This window comes from Macaca nemestrina, chromosome 6 (genome assembly GCF_043159975.1).
Source record: "Macaca nemestrina isolate mMacNem1 chromosome 6, mMacNem.hap1, whole genome shotgun sequence".
Taxonomy (NCBI): Eukaryota; Metazoa; Chordata; class Mammalia; order Primates; family Cercopithecidae; genus Macaca; species Macaca nemestrina.
In genome coordinates, this window is record NC_092130.1 from 93,568,352 (window position 1) to 93,590,873 (window position 22,522).

Consider the following 22,522-nt stretch of genomic DNA (forward strand, 5'->3'; position numbering starts at 1 on the left):
AAATGTTCTTGAAATAAGCTCAGTAGAACTTTTTGTAATACTTTACCCATGTTTGCAGACTCCTATCAGTCCCTGAGGTAGTCATAATAAACATGAACTGAAACTCCAAAATCTTCAGGAAATTCTAGCCTTTACAAAAAAGAAAACTATCTTTGAGGTTTCTACAAAGTTAATGCAATGTTTACAAATTGAGTCAATAATGTATAAAAGTAAAACCAGGGATTGCCTAAGAAGATAACTAAGAGACCTCAGTTTATTTGTTACTAAAAAGTATAGACCTAACATTTACCAACAAAAGTAACACGGTGATTTTTACAAGAATAGGATTCCTTATGGGAAAAAATGATCATTAAAAGTTTTCATATTTCAAATGCTCCATTTTCTTAAAGAGAAGGGGATATAGAAAAGTAGCTTTATGACATTTTCATACAAGTATAAAGTGTGTAAAGCATGTTTCATAAGCATATTTAGTAAAATAGCTTTGAGGTGGTCTTGTTATCATGTAAAATTTAGCTTGCCACAAAAGTTTAGTCCCGATCCAAATTATTTTCATTGTACCAGTACACCACTTAGAGATACCAGGCACTTAGAGTCCTAGGTCACACATTGTGACCTGGAGTGTGTATTGCAGCTAAACTTCTCAAGTTCATCTACTTTTGTTATCTCATGGCCACAAAGCACAATGAATTTTATGTTCAAATATTTCTGGAAATTGTAATAGCCTAATGAACTCCCAAATAACCCTTTTCACTTTCCAGAAATTTCCAACTCAATCACTGATGATTCTTCTTATAACACTTTGGCCTAAAAAGTACATATCCAGTGGTTTCTCTCTGTCTTTGATAACATTTCGCTTCTTGAGACCATCTGTGTATGTTGCTTCTAAGACCTGTAAAACTTCTTTCTCTGCTTCCTAGCCTTTGTCTATCTAGACAAAAAGCTGGCCAAAATTTCAAACCTTGGATTAAGTTTGTACTATTCAATGACATTTTTCTGAAGGCTTCCAGAAGAATTAGTTACTGTAATTTGTATGTACTTCCATTATAACATTTATCCCAGCAGGCTAAAATTTACAGAATACAAGACACTTCAAAAGCAAGGGCCAGGAGGGATTTGTTTTCTTTTGTTTTAGTACTTGTATCCCAAGTTTCGGGAGCAGTGCTTGACACACAAATATCCTGAAAAATTGGTGAAAAAATGAATAGTGAGAAAGAACACATATGGTTTCTATTTCAGAGATACTTTGATTCCCTCTCAGCCCTGAAAATGAGGTTAAAATTGTTAGTGCACCTATCTTCACCTCATTGAAAAATTTTTCCTGGATAGATAAGGGTTGAATTAGCAGCAGGCTGCCCAGGTTCAAAACATGGCTTTACCATTTTAGTAGCTGAATACACTTAGAAAAGCTACTTAATTTCACCTTTTCTCAGAAAAGAAGTCCTCAGTCTACTCATTTGTCGAATAGGGATTGTAACACTACTTACGTCATAGAGTTGTTGTGAGAATTGATGGATATAATATAGACACAGGCCTTTGCCCAAAGCCCAGCACAGGGTAACTGCTCACTTAAATAACCAATTATCAGGTTAGTGTCTACTGATGTGTATTCATTTTTAAAAGCAGAAAAAAAAAATTCTCTGTGGCTTTAAAAAAAAAAAGCTTTATTGAGATATAAGTATTAATATATCAATAATTATGATTACCATATTATAATTTTTAATCATGATAAATAGGGATTCAGAGTTTTCTGGAGATTGATGGTGATAATGGTTGCACAACAATGTGAGTGTACTTAATGCCACTCAACTGTACCCTCAAAACGGGTTAAAATGGTAATTTTATGATATGTATATTTTACCACAATTTAAATATATTTATTTATTTATTTATTTATTTTCAGAGAGAATTTCACTTTTGTTACCCAGGCTGGAGCACAGTGGTGTGATCTTGACTCACTGCAACCTCTGCTTTCCAGGTTCAAGCAATTCTCTTGCCTCAACCTCTGAGTAGCTGGGATTACAGGTGTGCACCACCATGCCTGGGTAATTTTTGTATTTGTAGAAGAGATGGGATTTTGCCATGTTGCCAGGCTGGTCTCAAACTCCTGACCTCAGGTGATCCACCCACCTCGGCCTCCCAAATTGCTGGGATTACATGCGTGAGCCACCATTACCAGCTAAAAAATATTTTTAAGTGACATAGAATAAACTTCACATATTCAAAGTATACATTTTTGACAACTATTGACATATGTATATACTAATGACACCATAACCACAGTAAAAATAATAAATATATCTATCTATTCATTGTGTCCCTTTGTAATCGCTACCTCCCAGCACCTCTACCCCCACCTTCAGGCACCCAGTGATCTTCTGTCACTTTAGATTAGTATACATTTTCTAGAATTTTATATAAATGGAATCAGTCTGTACTGTTTTGCTACTTTCTCTAAGATTTATCCATGCTATTGTATCAACAGATCATTCCTTTTTATTGGTGTAGTATTCCATTGCATAGATGATATCACAGTGTGTTTATCCACTCACTTATTCATGGATATTTGGGTTATTTCCAGGTTTTTTGGCCATTGCAAATAAAGATGCTATGAACATTTGTGTACGTCTTTCTATGGACATAGGCTTTCATTCTCTTGAGTAAATAACTAGGAGTGCAATAACCAGGTCTTATGGTAGGTATATGTTTAAGAAACTGGTAAACTTTTCCAAAGTCATTGTGCTCTTTACAGAACTAACAGCAGAGCATGAAAGTTGGTTCCTCCACAACCTAGACAGTTGGCACCATGGCCTGAAAACTCTCTCTAGGCAGTAAACTGGGACAATGATAAAGATCACATTGTTTATTTCCTACCTCTCACTGTCATCCAGTGACATTTCTTACCTGACATCCAGTTATGTGAAAGCCATTGTTTAACGTATTTCGTCCAATATTTTGGTTGTTTCTGGCAGGAAGACAGATCCAAGCCCTTTTATTTCATCTTGATCAGAATTACATTCTCATTCTTATGGTGTGAATAGTTTAATTTTTTATGCACACCAAGAAAGGTGTGACCATCTTTTCAGTCATACATAATGCAACCTTATATTTCAGTTTACAGTTGGCACCAAATAGTCTACAATTCATTTTGTGTTGCATTTAGGTATTGAATCTTTATTATGAAGTAAGTTGAACTTAAGCAAATGCAATTTCTCATCTACTAATTTGGGGAAAAGAGAAGAAAAGAGGATATATCACTCTTTCCTGGCCAGTTAGTTGATTTTATATTATTTGGATTAGCAACAGAAATGACAGTGGAATATAGAGTTGTTCAGTGCGAAATTCAGTAAACTGTAAGAACATAATCCATGAAAGTAGTTGTTGATTCAGTTTAGGTACATTATTAGAAACGCAGTTACATATCAGCTGAGCTGCAAGAGATTCTTGTAAAGAATTTTCATTTTATTTTACTTTGTGTCTCATGTGGTTCGTCAAGAAACTCTCTCATTAAATAGGGTCTGTAAAGGGCCTGCTTGCCCTAAGCACCCTGGTGGATCATTAACAGATACCCTGTTATGCTTTGCAGCTTATCTGGTGTCAACAGAGCACTTTATCTGGTTAAGAGTATATTTCCTGGCTTTGGGGAATTACTGAAAGCTCATGTAGCCCTCCAAAAACTCCCTCAAAAAAGTCATCTCCTGAGACACTCTGATCTGAGCCATTGGCTGTCATTTTCTAGGAAGTCAGAGGAGAGCTAATGGGCTTGTGGCTACGAGTGTTATAATTAACGTACATTTGGCCCGGCACAGCAACTCATGCCTTTATCATAGTGCTTTAGGAGGCAGAGGTGGGAATATCACTTGAGCCCAGGAGTTTGAGACCAGCCTGAGCAACAAAGAGAGACCCTGTCTTGACAAATAGCTTTAAAAAATTAAAAATTAGTCATGTATGGTGGCATGCACCTGCAGTCCCATCTACTTGGGAGGTTGAGGTGGGAAGATCTCTTGAGTTCAGAAGTTCGAAGTGGCACTGAACCATGATCACACCACGGCACTCCAGCCCAGGGGACAGAGTGAGACCATATCTCTAAAAAATGTTTTTAAAATAATAAAAAACAAATGTACATTTTAGTATCCATTTTCCTGAGGTTATCCTTCCATCTTTATATTGCTTCAAACAAAAGCCAATTCAGATGAGAAAATTATTCTAGCCTTTGGGTGAAGCAATTGACATGCATACATCTGAGGTAGTGGGGATGGAAAGTGGCCAACCTTCTTGGGAAGTGAAATGGTTCCCAGAGGTTATGCAATCTCTGGGGGAGCCCGTCCCAGGTGGTGAGTGGCTGGAGGCAAAGAGGAGGCCTTCAGTCCAAGGTGTTCATTTATAATAAATTCCTCTCATGCTGGTTCAGACTGGGGATGGGATTGAGGAAGTGAAATACCCTTACTGTGCATAAAAGGCCTATAAATAAATGCACCCACTTTTTAAAAGCTTTAAATATAACTTTCTCAATGCCAAAGGCCCTAAAGTGAGGCAAAACAAAAGCAACAGTAAAAAGGGAAGAGAGAGAAGAGAAAGCCCAAGTGTTAAAGGCCAAAGTCTTTTAAAAATACAAGATCAGTGCTATGTCATACATTATTGAAAAATCAATTTTAACACAAAAGTATCTCTGGCCACAGAAATAACTTGCATCTTAAAATAAAAGTCAATTCATAGAACAGGAACTAGAGCCAAGTGAATGAAAACACCTTACTAGCTCACTTAGGCACTTGAGGTTGAAATAATATAAGGTGATTACCATCTCTCACTCTTCTCAATTTATAATGCTGGCTGGCTGGGTGGCTGGAGTCAAGATGGAGAAAACGTATCTCCTCTACATACAGCAGATGGGCTTCCCCAAACTTTGCTTCTGAAGATTGTTTTGTCAAGTTGAAATTAAATTAACCTAATCGCTTTCCCGCTAAAGTTTGTAAAGAGTGTAAGCAGATGTGAATTGCCATGAGGGATAAGCATGTGGTGGACAACAGTAAGAACATACTTTGGGGTGAATGAACAAGTTGGATATAACCATTGCTATGACACTGTTTAGCAATTTGCTCTCCAGATTGGAGGTGAAGGATCCCTGATTTATTGTAGTCCCCACTATCCACATTTTCACTTTCTGTGGTTTCAGTTTCTTGTGGTCAGCTGTAGTCTGAAAGTATTAAATGGAAAAAGCCAGAAAGAAACAATTTGTAAGTTTTAAGCTGCAGTCATTCTGAGTTGCATGATGAAATCTCTTGCTGTCCTACCTGGGACATGAATCATCCCTTTGCCCAGAATATGCACACTGCATATACTACCTGTCTGTTAGTCACTTAGTAGCCATCTTTGTTATCAGAGCAAAAAAACAAGCTACATATAGGGTTAGGAACTATCCACAGTTTCGGGCATCTACCAGGAGTCTTGGAACGTATCCCTTAAGAATAAGGGGGGACTATTTTGAGTGTTTGCCAATTACCGTGGTTTAAATACTACCAACAGGCCAATTTCAAGTTACCAATGTGATGTCACTGAATGCATATTTGGGAAGAGATGTACACAATTGACTCTATACTGATGGTACAAGCTGAGTCCAGCTCATCAGTGAATACAACTGAACCACTTTGAATCACGTATAAATTTTCTGCAGGTGATATGGCTTCCCTGTCCAAAATCTTCATCTAAAAATGCTTGATTTCCTATTGTCCCGCAATTGCCTAAATGCTACCTTGTTTTTCATAGCTCTCCTCTGATGCCCTGCTCTATATCCTAGGTGGAATCCCAAACCTTCCAACTTTTTAATCTTTGTATGTCATCCTGTTGAAAACAATCATTTAAAAATGTATAATGAGAAACTCATTTCAGTACGTACACTTTTCAAAAAGAAAATAATATAATAATGAAAAGACACATTATCAATGATGTCACTCTTTAGTGACAAATTATTTGATGCCTGGCTTCCTAGAATTTTTTACTTACATATTTTCATATATATGTATATTACATATATACTGTTATATATACTGTGTATATAAATGTATATATGTAATACACATATGAAAATATGTAAATATAAATATCAATTTATATATGAAAATATGTAAATAAATTATATGCTTTATGCATATAAAAGTGCATAAAATAAAAAACTATGTCATATATAATATTTTGTGACCCATTTTTAGCTTAAAGATACTACAGCTTTGTAAAAGTCGTAACAGAGGTACATAGAATTAAAAAGGGAATAAATACAGTAGAAAACATAGAATCCAAAGTAGTTTTTTACAGCAGTAATTCTATCAACTATGTCTTGGACAAAGAATTTTCTGATCCAATAAACATTAAATATGAATTATGTTTTGAAAACTCAATATACATTAGCATCTTAAAGACTCAATTAGAAAAATTAGAAAAGATCTGTGCGTGTGTGTGTGTGTGTAAAGCATAAGTTTCACAGAAAACGTTTAAACATTTTTATTAAGCTTCAGTTTGGATGTACGATGACTTACTTATCCAGTCCTGTGCTATTGATTGCTTAGGTAGTTTCAGTGAGATCCACCAAAACCAAAGCTGTGAGGAACATCTCCATAGCAAGCTGGCAAAGTATGTATATTTTACATTTCCCTGCAGAAATTTACTGATTAGGGCAACCACCTAACTGTGCCCTCGGAAATATTACACAGAGTATAATTGTTAGTCTATAGCAGTCAAGTGATAAATGTTTGTTCTCCTTTTAGTAAGCATTTCTTTGATTACCAGGCTTCTACTCTCTTCAGGCTCAACTGGAAAGAACTTTATTTGTTACATGTTATTGTTTGGGTTTGGTTTCTTGATCTGTTTTTATGTGTTTATGCATGTATTGTCCATTATCATTGTTCCTGCCAGCATCTGTTAAGTGGGAATAGAAACCTGCTAGTCACATTACTAGAAATGTGGGTCACTGATATGGAGATAGTTAAAGAACTTACAGTTATAGGAAAGAACCAAAGACAAAAATGACTGTATTTGTGCCCTCTGCTTTCAAACATAATAGTATCTCAAAGAAATTTAAAGAGAATACTCTGTTTACACTTTCTATTTTCCTTCGATTTAAAATCTTTTCTTCAGGGCTGAGTGTGGTGGCTCACACCTGTAATCCCAGCACTTTGGGAGGCTGAGGAGGGCAGATCACTTGAGGTCAAGAGTTCGAGACCAGCCAGGCCAACATGGTGAAACCCTGTCTCTACTAAAATTACAAAAATTAGGTGGGCATGGTGGTGGGCGCCTGTAGTCCTAGTTCCTCAGGAGGATGAGACAGGAAAATCCTTGGTATCACATTACCAGCAATCTTATGGAAACTTTCGATAATAATCAAAAAAATCAAGGACAACTTCATGATAGACATTCTATCAACTAATAAAGTATGTAATAACATGACTCAACAATTTTGAAAGGATTTATATTTAGTCACAGTGGTTTTATGTATACATATTTATTTCTAAGCAGTCTCATGTTTCTGTTTTCAAATGATATGCTCAGTAGTTTTTCTTCAACCTCTAGACAACTTCTCCGGTGCAGCATCTCTAAGTTTAAACAATGGGTACAATCACTAATCTAAAAGAACTATAACATACCATTTTCTTTATATTTCCAGACTCAAGGATACTAAAAGACCAGAGAGTCTCTCAGTTGAACACACATACATGTATACAATAATTCTACCCAAGAATGTTTTATTTTGTTTAACCTAGGATTGCCCAAACTTAACTTCTTGATAGTAAGCTCTTTGAGGGCATGGACAGTGTATACATAGCAGCTATCAAAATACCTGGCACATATAAGTGGTCACTAAATATCAGCTGAATGAATCAATGAATGAATGAGTGAATGAATGAAGGTTGTGAAACCAACAACTAAATACATTTGGTGCTCCACATAGAATATATTCATGAAAATGTAATTCCAAAGTGAAATTTGTTTTGACACCTGCAACCACCCAATAAAATTAAGAATATCCTCTGTAGCCTTCCAAGTCTGTCTCACTCTAAGACTTTTTCCTTTATTAGTCTAGTTGTCATTAATCTTCTTTTCCTATGAAATTTTATAGCACTTTTAGTCTCTATCACGTGAGTTACACTAAGTATACTGCCTTGTATAATCCACCACGGCATGTTTAATTTATGAGTATTTAGCTTCTGGTTATGCACATTTCTTATGAATTATAAACAATAATAACAAGCATCAGCATGTAAATAATTCTTTCATTATTAATAATGTTGATATTGATTAATAATCATATGGCCCTTTATATTGATCAGGTTCATTTAAAACTATTGTTTCATTTGGTTTTATAATAGCTGTATAAGGGATATTGACACAATTATCCCCATTTTATAGATGGAGAAACTAAGAACCAAAGGGGTTAAGTAACATTCCAGTGATTAGATATAATCATTAAATGATGGACAAAACTTCAGCATTTATGATATCCACAGCCCAGCCCTTTTTCTTGCTTCCCAGGGCTGCTTTCTGCCTTGTTCCAGAGAAGCATTGCTCTGGCGTTCAGAACCCATCCAGTGCTCCAGTCCTCCTGCCCTGTACAACTTCTTTTCCAGATTCTGGTTTCTAATCAATTAGCGGTTCAAGAAATTGAAAGGAAGGAGAGAAAGAAAGAGGAAATAGAAAGATATCCAAGGGAAGTAAAGAGAAGTGGAAGATGGTAAGAAATAGAGACCCAGACTGGAGGGCTCTAGGCCTATCTGGCCAGCAGATGTGTTTTATTTGGCCAACACAGAGTGTTTTCTTTTTCAGTGAACTCATTGCCAACTTTTAAAATGGCAAATGTTCTCGTCTATATTTCTGGCTTTTCTTGAAAATATGAGAAAAGTGGCAACATTAGGCTCAAATTTCTGCATGGCACCCATTGGTTACAGCTCAGCAGTAGCTACTCTCTTAAGACAGAGTGTGTGCCTTCTAGTGTACCCCGGTCCTAACCCTCTCTCTTACTTAATTTCAGGTTAGCTTCACTCTTCCAGCCCCTTCAGGAATTTGCAGCTGTTTCTTCTGCATAAGGAAGTAAGATGGGCTTTATTTTACAGCCATCTCTGACTTTCTATAGAGATCTTCAACTCTAGCAGGTAAATTTTAAGTATGTACATCTTAATCAGAGGTTGCCTAAAAGTCAAACTCAGCTGAGTGTGGTGGCTCACGCCTATAATCCCAGAACTTTGGGAGGCCAAGGTGGGCAGATCACATGAGACCAGGAGTTTGAGACCAGCCTGACCAACATGGCGAAACCCCATCTCTGCTAAAAATACAAAAAAAAAAAAAAAAAAAAAAAAGTCAGGCATGGTGGCAGTCACCTGTAATCCCAGCTACTCAGGAGGCTGAGGCAGCAGAACTGCTTGAACCCATGAGGCGGAGGCTGCAGTGAGCCAAGATCGCACCATTGTACTTCAGCCTGGGCAACAAGAGTGAAACTCTATTTGAAAAAATGAAAAAGTCAAACTCTTAGATGAATAAATTAATTCATTGAAGACATCTTTATATATCGCATGCCTACTCTGCACCTCGCATTGTTTGGGAATTAATCTCATTATTTTAGAATTGCATCTCAAATTTTCCCCTAATATGACTATTAAAGGGAAAAATAATGACTTCAAATAATTGATATTTGATAAAGAGTAAGTCTTATGACTAAAATACAAATGCTTTTAATTAGGCTCATTCAGGATCAAATTTAACAACATATGACTTTGGCTGTGGTTATCAAATCCAAGCATAGCTTTAAGGATTCCAAAATGATGAAGTAACATCGTAGTAGATCAAAGTGCTCAAAACAATTGATTTAGATGTCTTAAAGATTTGAGGTCTTGTTTTCTCAATTGTGTTACATATAAGAATAACAATACAATTTTAACATTATATTTTGCTTAAGAAGCCAGACAGAGCTTGGTTTGAAGGAAACAGATGACTCAAAGTTTATTCTTTATTATTATTATTATTTTTTTGAAACAGAGTTTCACTCTTGTGGCCCAGGCTGGAGCGCAATGGCACGATCTTGGCTCACTGCAACCTCCGCTTCCTGGGTTCAAGCAATTCTCCTGCCTCAGCCTCCAAATTGCTGGGATTACAGGCTACAGGCATGCACCACCACGCCTGGCTAGTTTTGTATTTTTAGTAGAGATGGGGTTTCTCCATGTTGGTCAGGCTGGTCTCGAACTCCCGACCTCAGGTGTTCCACCTGCCTCCACCTGCCAAAGTGCTGGGATTATAGGTGTCAGCCACCACACCCGTTCTCAAAGTTTACCCTTTAATGCCTTTACTTGTTACCCAGAACTTAAGGATAAACTAAATTTTATCATCATCCCTAGGCATCTCTTCAAAAATGCTATTACAATCCCCATAGGAACTCTATTGAATTTTATTAATCCCATATGGCTGTGCTTCTAATTTCTGATTCATTACAGTAAAGATAAGGCAAGAATTACAGTAAATAAAAGAAGACCATCAACAGGGTTTTACATGATTGGCTACCATGTACTACGGTGTGAATCTATGTGTCCCTCTAAAATGTATTTGTTGGAACTTAAGCCTGAAGATTAAGAGGTAGGGTGCTTGGGAGGTGATTAGGCCATGAGAGCTCTGTCCTCATGAATGGTATTAGCAATCCTATAAAAGGGCTAAAGGGAACTAGTTAGGCCCTTCTGCCTTTCCATCATGTGAAGACACTGTTTTTCCCCACCAGTGGAGGTAGCAACGAGGTGCCATCTTAGAAGCGGAAACAAGCCCTGATCAAACACTGAACCTACAGGTGCCTTCATCTTGGACTTTCAGCCTCCAGATTTGTGAGAAATACATTTCTTGCTTTCAAAACTAATTACTTAGTCTGTGGTATTTTGTTACAGCAGCAGGGACAGACTAAGATACCATGTGTATTAGTATCCTGTGGCTGCCATAACAAATTACTACAAACTTGGTAGTTTAAACAACAAAATTCATTCTCTCATGGATATGAACTAGAGGCCTGAAATCAAGGTGTTGGTAGGGCTGCTCCCCCTCCAAAAGCTCTAAGAGAAGCTCTTCCAGCTTCAGGGGGCTCCAGGGGCTTCTTGGTTTGTGGCTGCATAATTTGAATCTCTGCTTCTGTTTTCACATGGCCTTCTCTGTGTCTTGTCTTCTTTTCTGTCTCTTATAAGGACACATCATAGGATTTAGGGTCCACCTAGGTAATCTAGGATGATCTCATCTTAAGATCCTCAATTAGATTTGCAAAGATACATTTTTTTTTTCCAAATAAGGTCATTTTCCCAGGTTCTGCGCATTAACACATGGGCATATTTTTTTGAAGGGTGGGCACCATCCAGCCGACTACACCAAGATTCTTTATTTGACTTCTTGATATATCTGTTAGAAACATTTATACAATGCAGGTGTACTATTTATACTGTACTTATGATTAATTCTATACAAGGTTTAGCATCAAGTCCCTGGTCAACAACACAAACCTCAATTCTGCCATTATATCTATAGGAAAATTCTATTTGATTTATGATATGCCTGCTTATCTGTTTCCCATGAATGTTTACATGTTCATCTTGCCAAATTATATTGTAATCTCTCAGAATCCAAGAACTGTGCCTTATCTTTATTTCCATTTTCTACTCAACACCTAAGACAACTAATACATATGAATAGACATTTATTGCATGCTTATTTATTGGCACATTGACTTTGAAATTCATGTTTGCCCATGATCTCTGTAGGAACTCTGAGTGTGAAATGTATTGGAGGAACAGGAGTGGCTTTTGAATGACAGTATATATTCCTTCAGTGGGAGTGGGTAGAAGCATAAATAAAGCTAACTATAGGGTTGTAATTTCTCCGTGTTTCCTCTGATAGTTTTTTCTTTTTGGCTGTTTGAATTGAGCTATATGCCCTCTTCTAGATGGTATGAGCGAGAAGAGCAAGTGTATAAGACCTGTTCATGAGCAGAAGGACAAGACTATTACTTCGAAATCTTGACATAATCTTTTGAGTGGTTTCATTAGGACTGAGGCTCCACAGAATTGCCACTGGGAAATGTGTCTCTGGAACTCAGGGAGATTGTATTAATACCTTAGAACTGTTTTTGAGAGTGTTTATTTATTTATGGAAAGAAAGAAGAAAGGAAGATGGGGCCAGGGAGACAACTTTAATTTGAATATATATTAGGATGAATAAAATAATTATTTCTAGGTTCAGAAAACGTCCACATTTTTTTGAGATACTGTAAGAGATGTCAGAGAAAGAGAAACAAAAGTCTGTAGAGAAGTGAAGAAATTTTACACTAGGTTAATGGTTGTAGGAAATATAAATTAAAATACCCTGAGCTGGCTTGGATGTACTTAGCAAAAAAAAAAGAAAAAAGACTAATGAAAAGAAAAGAAAAAAAGGTTTTTTAGGAAAGGCTGGAGACATATAGAGCCTCAGTGATGCAATTACAATATGAAGAGCTGGCTGCCGTGGGACTGCTGGAAGGAATCATTAGCTCTGGTTAAACGAGTAAGTTTCTGCTGCAAAAATGGTAACGAACCTTAGAGGCATCAGAAGCTGGGCTAGAGGTTTGTAGCAATCCTCTTGATGTTTCATTAATTAGCTAAGACCACCATTTTCTAAGTTTCTTTGAACCTCAACAGGCAGAACTTATGGATATTTTTCTGCTAGGTAGAGAAAAAAATAACTAGTGTAATCCTGTCCTTCTGTTCATTTTAAGTAGCCGTCGCTTAAATTTCCTTAAGCTCAGTGAAAACATTATCCAGGCAAAGATTCCACTTCACACTGAAGTAACTTTACTCGTCCAAAGCTCTAGATTAGTCATCTATAATGGTTTCTCTTAAAAAAACAAGGAAAATTGTAAAATGCAGATAGATCCTTTGGTGAGGAACTGGAAAAAAGCTTGGGCGCTATAGTCTGTTCAGCTTAGGAGACATGTGAACTCTACCATCCTTTTTCTGTCTGTCTAGCCAAGGCGTCTCCGAATGCTCAAGGATTGTTTTCAAACCAAATTGATAAGAGACTAAAAAGACTTAGTCTGAGTATGCTGGACTTTATCTTTTTTCTTAAAACGCCAACTACGCTGGCAATGCAAAGCAAATAGGTAAAAATTAAATCAAACATGGTTCAAATACACACATTTTCTCTTACCAAGATAAGTATTCCTATAATTTTTAGAAAGCAAAAGCAATGACAAGGTTGAGATAGGCGTGTCAGATGGAGAAAGGAGAAACTGAGTAGAAGCCATCAGCCACAGAGAACAAAGCGCCCTCTTGTTCCGGTGGGGAACACACTGCCTAGGAATGCATCCACTAGGTGGCGTTTCATCTCCAGGACAGGACAGAATTTGTCCTGTCGTTCAAAAACCAATCTGCTAAGCATTTTGGGTGGTCTTGAGAAAGGTAAATACATTTGTTTTAAAATTGTTTTTATCTGAAAATCACAGTTTTGAATAGTAGTGAGGACAATCAAGATTTCCCATTTAGTGTGAAAATTGGGTGCCATCATTTTGGAAGATTTCATACTCAAGTATTCTGAGCATTTATCAGTATAAAAGAATTTTGGAGCTGAATGGTCCTCTTAGAGATCACCTCACCGGTCATCCCTGTTTCGTAGATTAAAATACTGAGAACCAGGCATAACTTATGACTTGCCTAACATTGTAGTACTGGGTGATGATAGAACAAGGATCAATTTCCTACAGGCAGACCAGACTCCATGTCACCTGAGCCATCCTGATCCAGGTTAAAAGCTTTCATCCATAAATGTGCATTATATGCACAGTGAGTTCTAGGCACAAAGCTGCTTGCTGGGAATGCAGAAATAGAACCTGTCTAGAATCAACCCTCCAAGTATAATTGGAGGAAAAAAAAAAAAAAAGCTAACAGGCAATAACAAAACAGATAGTGCATTAAATAATGACCATGATGATGTCTTCCTGGTGCCCAGGGTAGAATGTATCCTGTGAGGAGGCAGAGGCAGGCTCTGAGAAAGGTGAGACAAGTTTGAATGAATGTTTGGGAGAGGAGATGAGTTCACAAATTTTGCTTCCAGACCGGAATATTTGCCTGTTTTCTCAGACAGGGAAATGGCTTTTCGGATCACAAAGCAAAGCCCCTGGGTGGGTCTCAGAGCATAGCAGTGTAATATCATCGTGAAGCAAGGCATGACTAGGGCCACGTCGAGTCAGCTGCTGATGATTTTCATGATCTCTAGCTCATATCTGGAAATGTTGTACTCAAACGGAATAGAAATCTTGGCTTATTGTGGGTTTTAATTTACCAAGACTGTTCCAATGAGTCTGGTATATGCTACTTATATGGGATACTAATTTTTGAAGATATGATTTACAACGTTCTTTTTATTCTTCAAAACCATTATGAGCTATTTTTCATGAACAACTCAATATGTCATGAACCTTGGGAAGGGTTTGTGGGTTGCTGACATTATTCTATTTCTTCATCCATGTTATCATTCCACGGTATTTTGTTTCATGATAATTTACTGTCTATGTTTTATACTTCTTTCATGTGTATTATGTTTCAGAGTCTTTTAAAGAGTTTTTAAAAATGTTATGATCTGTGTTTTTGAATTTGAGAGGCTCTCCTAGAAACACAGTAGGCTGGGCATGATGCCTCACACCTGTAATCCCAGCACTTTGTGAGGCCAAAGTGGGAGGATTGCTTGAGCCCAGGAGTTCGAGACTAGTCTGGGCAATATAGTAGGACCCTGTCTACAAAAGCTACAAAAATTAGCCTGGCGTGGTAGCTCACATCTGTGGTTCCAGCTGCTGAAGAGGATGAAGTGGGGGGATCACTTGAGCCTGTGAGGTGGAGGCTGTAGCGAGCAGTGATTGCACAACTGCACTTCCATGTGAGTGACAGAGAGAGACCCTGTCTCCAAAAACAAGAAAGAAAAGAAAAGGAAAAGGAAAAGAAAAGAAACATAGTGAAGTGCTAGCAAACTCAATAGTGGTATTCCATGAGATCCACTGACAATGAGAAACCAGTTTTCAACTATAGAATAGTAACATTTTATAGTAGCACTTTAAAAGTAAAATGTTGGCCAGGTGCGGTGGCTCACACCTGTAATCCCAGCACTTTGGGAGGCCGAGGAGGGTGGATCACGAGGTCAGGAGATCGAGACCATCCTGGCTAACATGGTGAAACCCCGTCTCTACTAAAAATACAAAAAATTAGCCAGGTGTGGTTGCAGGCACCTGTAGTCCCAGCTAGTTGGGAGGCTGAGGCAGGAGAATGGCCTGAACCTGGGAGGCAGAGTTTGCAGTGAGCGGAGATCGCACCACTGCACTCCAGCCTGGGCGATAGAGCGAGACTCCTTCTCAAAAAAAATAAATAAAATAAAGATAAAATGTTTTAGTGTATATTTACACTGCCTTTTTAGTGACTTATAAGCATTTTATAAATATCTTTTTGCCTTTTCTAGACTTCTGATACCCAGGGAAGAAGATTTGGGCCTAGTTAATGACATCATGTAAAGTAAGAAAATGAGAATTTCAAAATTGACTTATTTTCATGTTTAAACTCTATCTTTTGAGCTTTCATATTTTAGTTTTGGTCTATCTGTCTGAGGAAGAATGTGTACTTGTCATAGATCTGTGTGCGTGCCATTCATTTACCTCAGAACATTTAGTTGACTTCTCTGACAGCGTTTGTCCTCCTGTTAACTTTCTCCAGGTGTTTTAGTGACAGGACATAGACTCAGGGGCTCCAGACCCCTGTTCACTAAAACAGACCTGAGTGTTTAATTCTTTTCTGAACGTTATGCTATTTTGAACTGGTCTCCGTGTCTCCTTTTGTTAGACTGTGTATGCGTATCTCTGCTATACAATACTAAAAACAATTCATGTGAGTCTTACGCTGTCAAGTTGAGATCCAATCAAAATTTGTGGTTTCTGTTTCAAACCGACCTTGAACCTCGGTGCTTGGGCTTGTTTTAATCTTGGCAACGTTTTGCTTCCTATTTCTAGGAATGAACTATTATTTGGCTCAAAAGCTTTATGCTCATCTAATAATCCTTAGAAAACAAGATTATCATTGTGCAAGTGAATTTGGAAGATTAAACATTCATGATAACCAATTTAAGCCTGGAAAAATCAAATGAGAAAAGCAAAGAAGCTGTACTCGATAAAAATCATTTGTACTGGGCCAGGCACAATGGCTCACACCTGTAATCCCAGCACTTTGGGAGGCCAAGGCAGGCAGATCACGAGGTCAGGAGTTCAAGACCAGCCTGGTCAACATGGTGAAACCCCTGTCTCTACTGAAAATACAAAAATTAGCTGGGCATGGTGGCAGGTGCCTGTAATCCCAGCTACTCGGGAGGCTGAGGCAGGAGAATTGTTTGAACATGGGAGGCAGAGGTTGCAATGAGCCGAGATAGTACCATTGTACTCCAGTCTGGGTGACAGGGCGAGACTCTGCTTCAAAAAAAAAAAAAAAAAAATTGTATTTTAGAAAGTCTAAAACATTAACACATAACTAATAACTTTATATATATTTAAAATACTAAAGAGAAAACCTAGCCCTAAAATTAACATCTCAAGTATTTTACTGTCATGAAACTCTTATTGAGATAAAAGAAAAACTCAGGCTGAAAGTCAAAATACATAGATCAACTATTCCTCTCTCAATAGCCAACTACTATGTAAAAGTTGCTAACCTCCACTACTAATTTGTTTAACTTTATTTATCTATTTGAGACAGAGTCTCACTTCATTGCCCAGGCTGGAGTGCAATGGGTTGATCTCAGCTCACTGCAACCCCCGCCTTCCAGGTTCAAGCAATTCTCCTGCCTCAGCCTTTCAAGTAGCTGGGATTACAGGCATGTGCCACCACACCTGACTAATTTTGTATTTTTAGTAGAGATGGGGTTTCACCATGTTGGTCAGGCTGGTCTCCAACTCCTGACCTGGGTGATCCACCCTCCTCTGCCTCCCAAAGTACTGGGATTATAGGCGTGAGACACCACGCCTGGCCTGTATAACATTTTTAATAGATAAGTTAGTATCTTTTATTTTTGGTACCAAATTAATTCATTGATTGGAACAGTGCAAATGTAGGAAGAAAGCAGAGGTGGATATTTTGGTACGCCCCTGTGGAAAGTATGAAGATCACACAGATATGAAAGTACGTCATCATTCAGCATGGGAAGCTATCCTCATGGCGATGGGGAAACCAACCTGAGGCTTCACTCTCATTGTCACTGTCTCCCAGGTGTGCTTGTCAAAGGAACTCCAATGCCAGATTATAGAACCCCTCTTTTGCACAAGTTTACTACATGAGCATCTATTTTAAAAATGTATTTTACCTGCTTATTTAGGTAATGCGTCTCAAGGAAGTAAAAATATGGGAGTCAGTTTTGTCAGTGGCTAGTTTTTGCAGTTCCAATAAGAACAAGATTTATACATTTTCTAGGTATTATACAGATTCCATTATTACAATCAGCTTGCTCTCCCACTATCAAGATCATTATTTATTTATTTATTATTATATTTTAAGTTCTAGGGTACATGTGCACAATGTGCAGGTTTGTTACATATGTATACATGTGCCATGTTGGTGTGCTACACCCATTAACTCGTCATTTACATTCGGTGTATCTCCTAATGCCATCCCTCCCCCCTCCCCCACCCCACGAGGATCAGCTTTGATAATATCCTGTGGAAAGTTCCGCCACCTTTTTGGTTCTGTAGTCCCGGGGGTAGTTTTGGGGCACCTGCAAAAAGATCACCATATCAGGTAACTGAGAAGAGGTGGCTGCTGCATGGTGTTGGAATAATGGAGCCCTCAGGGTGATTTGATCATGGAATGTGGTGGTGAAGTGGAGGCAAGGACTGAGTGACTGATTAGGAGCAAGCTCCAGGTTCCATCCAAGCACTGCTGAAGACCAGAAACTGTAATCATTCTCTGCATTTAGCATCTACTCACTCCCCAGAAGTTCGAGGCTTTAGTTTTCCTTGTAAGAAGATGATAGTAGACTTTTGCTTCTGGCTCTGGTAGAGTAACAAGAACCAGATACATCTTTTTTTATCCTAAACAATTAGAAAATGTCACAAAATATCTAAAACAATAATGTCAAGACATTGGTCAAAATAAATCACAGAGTTCACAAAAGAGTGAACTTATTCCTGGAGACAGTTTACAGGCCATCAGGGAGTGGGGAGACTTACAAAACATATAAGTTTCACTGAGTTGAGGAGGTAGAGATCAGAGTTTCAGGAAGCCTAGGAAGTTAGAATTCATGAGACAAAATACCGGATAGGACAGACTGTCAGGGGTGGGGAGAGAATAAAAATAATGGGGTCTACTGAGTTGTAGGACGGGATCAATAGGTCTAATCTACATGGAATTATAATCCCAGAAGGAAGGGAGAAGAGAGAATAGAAAAATATTCTTAAATGATATTTTATATACAAAGGAAAAACAATTCAAATGACCACAGATTTATCACGAGAAGCCACAGAATCAATAAGATCCTGGTACATTTCTAAAGTGCTGGGGAAAAGAAATCGTTACCAATAGAGGTACAAAATAAGAATAACGGCAGATTTCATGTCAGGAATTATGCAAGCCAGTAAACAATGCAGGTATAACACTAAATTTGTGAAGGAAACAACAGTGAATTTTTACCCAGTGAAAATAAATTTCAAAAGGGAAGTTTAGAAAAAAACTTTTTTCAGACAAATTAGTGTTGGCAGGCAATTCATTATCAGTAGATATACACCATCAAATATGTTAAAGGAAGTTCTTCAGACAGAAAGAAAATGATATTAAATTAAAATTTGGATCTACATAAAGGAATGAGGATTGTCAGAAACAGTAAATATACAAGACATATTCTCATTTTTAACATTTAAAAAAACAATTAAATGTTTATAGTAAAATAACAGCAGTGTATTGTGGATTCAGTAATATATGAAGAAATAGAGTAGATTTGCAACATATATAACTGACAGATTATTTGTTTGCAGAATACATGAATAATTACTATGAATTCATAAGAAAAAAGTTAAGTTTCTCGCAGAAAACACAAATAGACCATGAGTATATGAAAAGATTCTCAATGTCATGAGAAATTAGAGAACTGAAGCTTAAAACCACTATGAGATCCCAACTAATATCCATCACTTGGCAAAAATAAAAAAGTTTGACATCTGGTGTTGGTGAGGATATAAAGGCATAGGAACTCATGCCCGCTTATACAACTACTATAGGGAAAAAAATGTACCATCTGCTAAAAACCACTTGTAGGTATAGTGTATAGAGAAACACTTGAGTATGCATACTGGAGACTTACACAAGATCGTGCATCATGAAGTCCTTGTAAGAGTAAAAATTTAGAAACCCAAATGTATGCTGACAATTGAATGGTTGAATTAATTATGGTGTAGTCATACAATGGTATGCTATACATCACTGAAAAACAAATTATAGTTGTGTGCAGCAACATGAATACATCACAGAACAATGACATTAAGCAAAAGTAGCAAGCCTTGTATTGCTCATTATTTATATGATACAATAGAAAAAAATAGCTAAAACTAAATAAAACATTGTTTTCTGTCTTTTCCACTAGACTCTTTAGTGTGTTTATCACAGCACTATTAAAGTCCTGATCTGACATATTTTATACTTGACCCTCTCTGCATCTAATTCTGTTGACCAGTTTTCCTCTTGACTATGGGTCAAATTTTCTTACCACTTGGCATGACTTAAATTTTTGTATTGTGTACTCAACATTGTGTGTAAGCCAACAGTGAAGCCTAAATAATATTTACCTCCAGAATAAGGCACATCCTACTTCTGTCATGCCACTAATATGAGGGCCTGAGTCAATCTAATGTGTAGATTAGCTGTGTCTGGGCTTCATTAAAGCTTTAGTTATTTAGTTCACCACTGGATTCAAATAATTTGATATTGGAATCAGGACCTTTCCTCCAGCAGGACTTGAGATCTGAGCATTCATAAAACTCCAAAGATCTCTTTGTGCTCTATAGCCAGGCGACCAGCTTTCTGAATGTGGGAGACACCTTTACAGCCTGTAACTACCAGCTTTTTTAATTTCTGGAAAAACCTCTTTGCTTTCTAGTGCAAGTATTGACCTTTTTATCCCAGCAAATTTCTGGCTCATCTTTGGAGATCTTAGATAATGCATTCAATGAGGGCCTTGAGAGCCTGGAAGATATTTTACTCTGCTGCCCTATTCCCAGCCTTCAGCAGATGCTACATTTCTTTCAAAGAAGGCCTGGAGATCCTCAGGATTTGTCTTCATTCTCCTGCCCTGACTGCAGCCTTCAGCATTCTATTCCCCAACAAGAGGCGAACACCTTGGTAAACAGTTAGTGGATAGGTGGAGACTTTCTCTGAGTCTGGAACTTCTTGGGATTTTAATCCATCATGTAAGCTCACAGGCAACTGCTACAGTTTTTTCAGTTTGGCTGGTTTTATGTCACTCCCTTCTACGGCAACTTCTCCTTTCACTGTTCCATCAGAGATGAAAGTAGCTGCGAATATCTTCTTTCTTGGGAATGGCTAATCATTTGCTGGATTTAAGTTTACTTCTTTTTATTTTAATGTGGTACTCTGATTAGTTTTAATACCAAAGTTTGTTGCTTAACTGGACTGTTCTCATTGTTCATTAGGAGGGTCAAACTCATGATTTACAAAATTGTAAGTGGAAGCAGAAGTTAAACTTTGAGTTTTGAGAAATAATTCACCAAATGGGTTCTTTTAAAAAATTTGTATTACTTTTTGCTAAATTCAAAAGTATTATATGTTTATTATTAAAAATCAAATTAAACAAAATTACAAAAATCTCAGATGCATAGATATTGAGAGTTCTTTTTTTTTTTTTTTTTTTTTTTTTTTTTTGGAGAGATGGGGTTTTGCCCAGGCTGGTCTTGAACTTTTGACCTCAAGTGATCTGCCTGCCTCGGCCTTCCAGAGTGCTGAGATTACAGGCATGAGCCACCACAACCAGCCAGAAAGTCCCTCCTAACTCCACCCTCCAGGCATATCACTTGTAAAAGTTTACTGTAGTATTATTCAAAATAGCAAACACAGTTTGTAAACTTAAAAAATAATCTGATTCACCAAGACTGATTTTAACACCACTGTGTATGCTTCTTGAGGTGCATTAAAGTTATTCATTTCTACATGTTATTAGGGTAAATGGTGTCTCCAAATAAAATCAATGGCCTGAAAATTTTTAAATAGCATGCAATAACTTTCCTCTCTTCTCAGCACGTCTTGATCCTAGCCTAATCTTTTGATAACTAAGCTTTATTATAGCAAAATAACCTTAGCTACATTTTGACTGAAGATCTGCACAAATCAAAGAAAAAATATAGGTTGGCTGAAAGTAGATGGTCATTGAATTTAGTCATATGCTTGATGGATGTTGTGTTGAGAGAATCTGTGGAAGTTAATGTCATCAGGCTGTTTTGCTTATGCAGAGATGGTCAGGACTGAGACTGAGGGAATAGAGAGCCATTGACTTATTTAGAAAAATTATAGGTATAGATATATCATCCTTGCTTCATTCATCATTGTTAATCTTTTAAAAATTGGGTTTATAAATTTATGTCAATACCAAGAAAAAAGGATTTTTTCCCCCTGAGAAATTCAAATCAATAATATGCTCAGCACAGTTCAGGAAATATTTCCAAGAATGATTAAAACCACTCAATACTCATGATTAAAAGCAATGGTTTTTGGTTTATGATGGGATGCCCTAATAAGTATTTCAGGTTTGGAGACCCAAAAGTTCTAAAGGCACATTGCTTTTCTTAAGGCAGAAGTTTAGCCATAATGGATTGTCTTAGCTCATGTCCATTCCACTGTTTATTCCACTGAACTGTACAGCACACCTTTACAGCTATGCTACTCAATTATTCAACAAATATTTATAGAATACCTACTACATGTTATGTGCTGTGCTAGGTGCTGTACTGCTGGGACAGGCAAGTGAGCAAAATCAAACAGTCCTTGCCCTTGTGGTGTTACACTCTTCTGGGGAAAATAGATATTATTCTAATAATCACAATAAATAATTTAAAATTACACGTAGAGATAAGTGTTCTGCCTATGTATTAGTCTATTCCTGAATTGCTATAAAAAACTACCTGAGACTGGGTAAATTTTAAAGACCAGAAGTTTAATTGGCTTACAGTTTTGCAGGCTGTTCAGGAAGCATGGCTGTGGAGGCCTCAGGAAACTTACAATCATGGCAGAAGGCAAAGGAGAGGCAGGCAAATCCTACATTGCTAGAACAGGAGGAAGAAAGTGAAGGGGAAGGTGTTATGCACTTTTAAAAAACCAGATCTCATGAACACTCACTCATTTTCACAAGAACAGCTAGGGGGAAATCCGCCCCCATGATCCAATCACCTCCCAGCAGGCCCTTCCTCCAACACTGGGGATTGCAATTTGACAGGAGATTTGGTCAGCGACACAAATCTAAACCATAT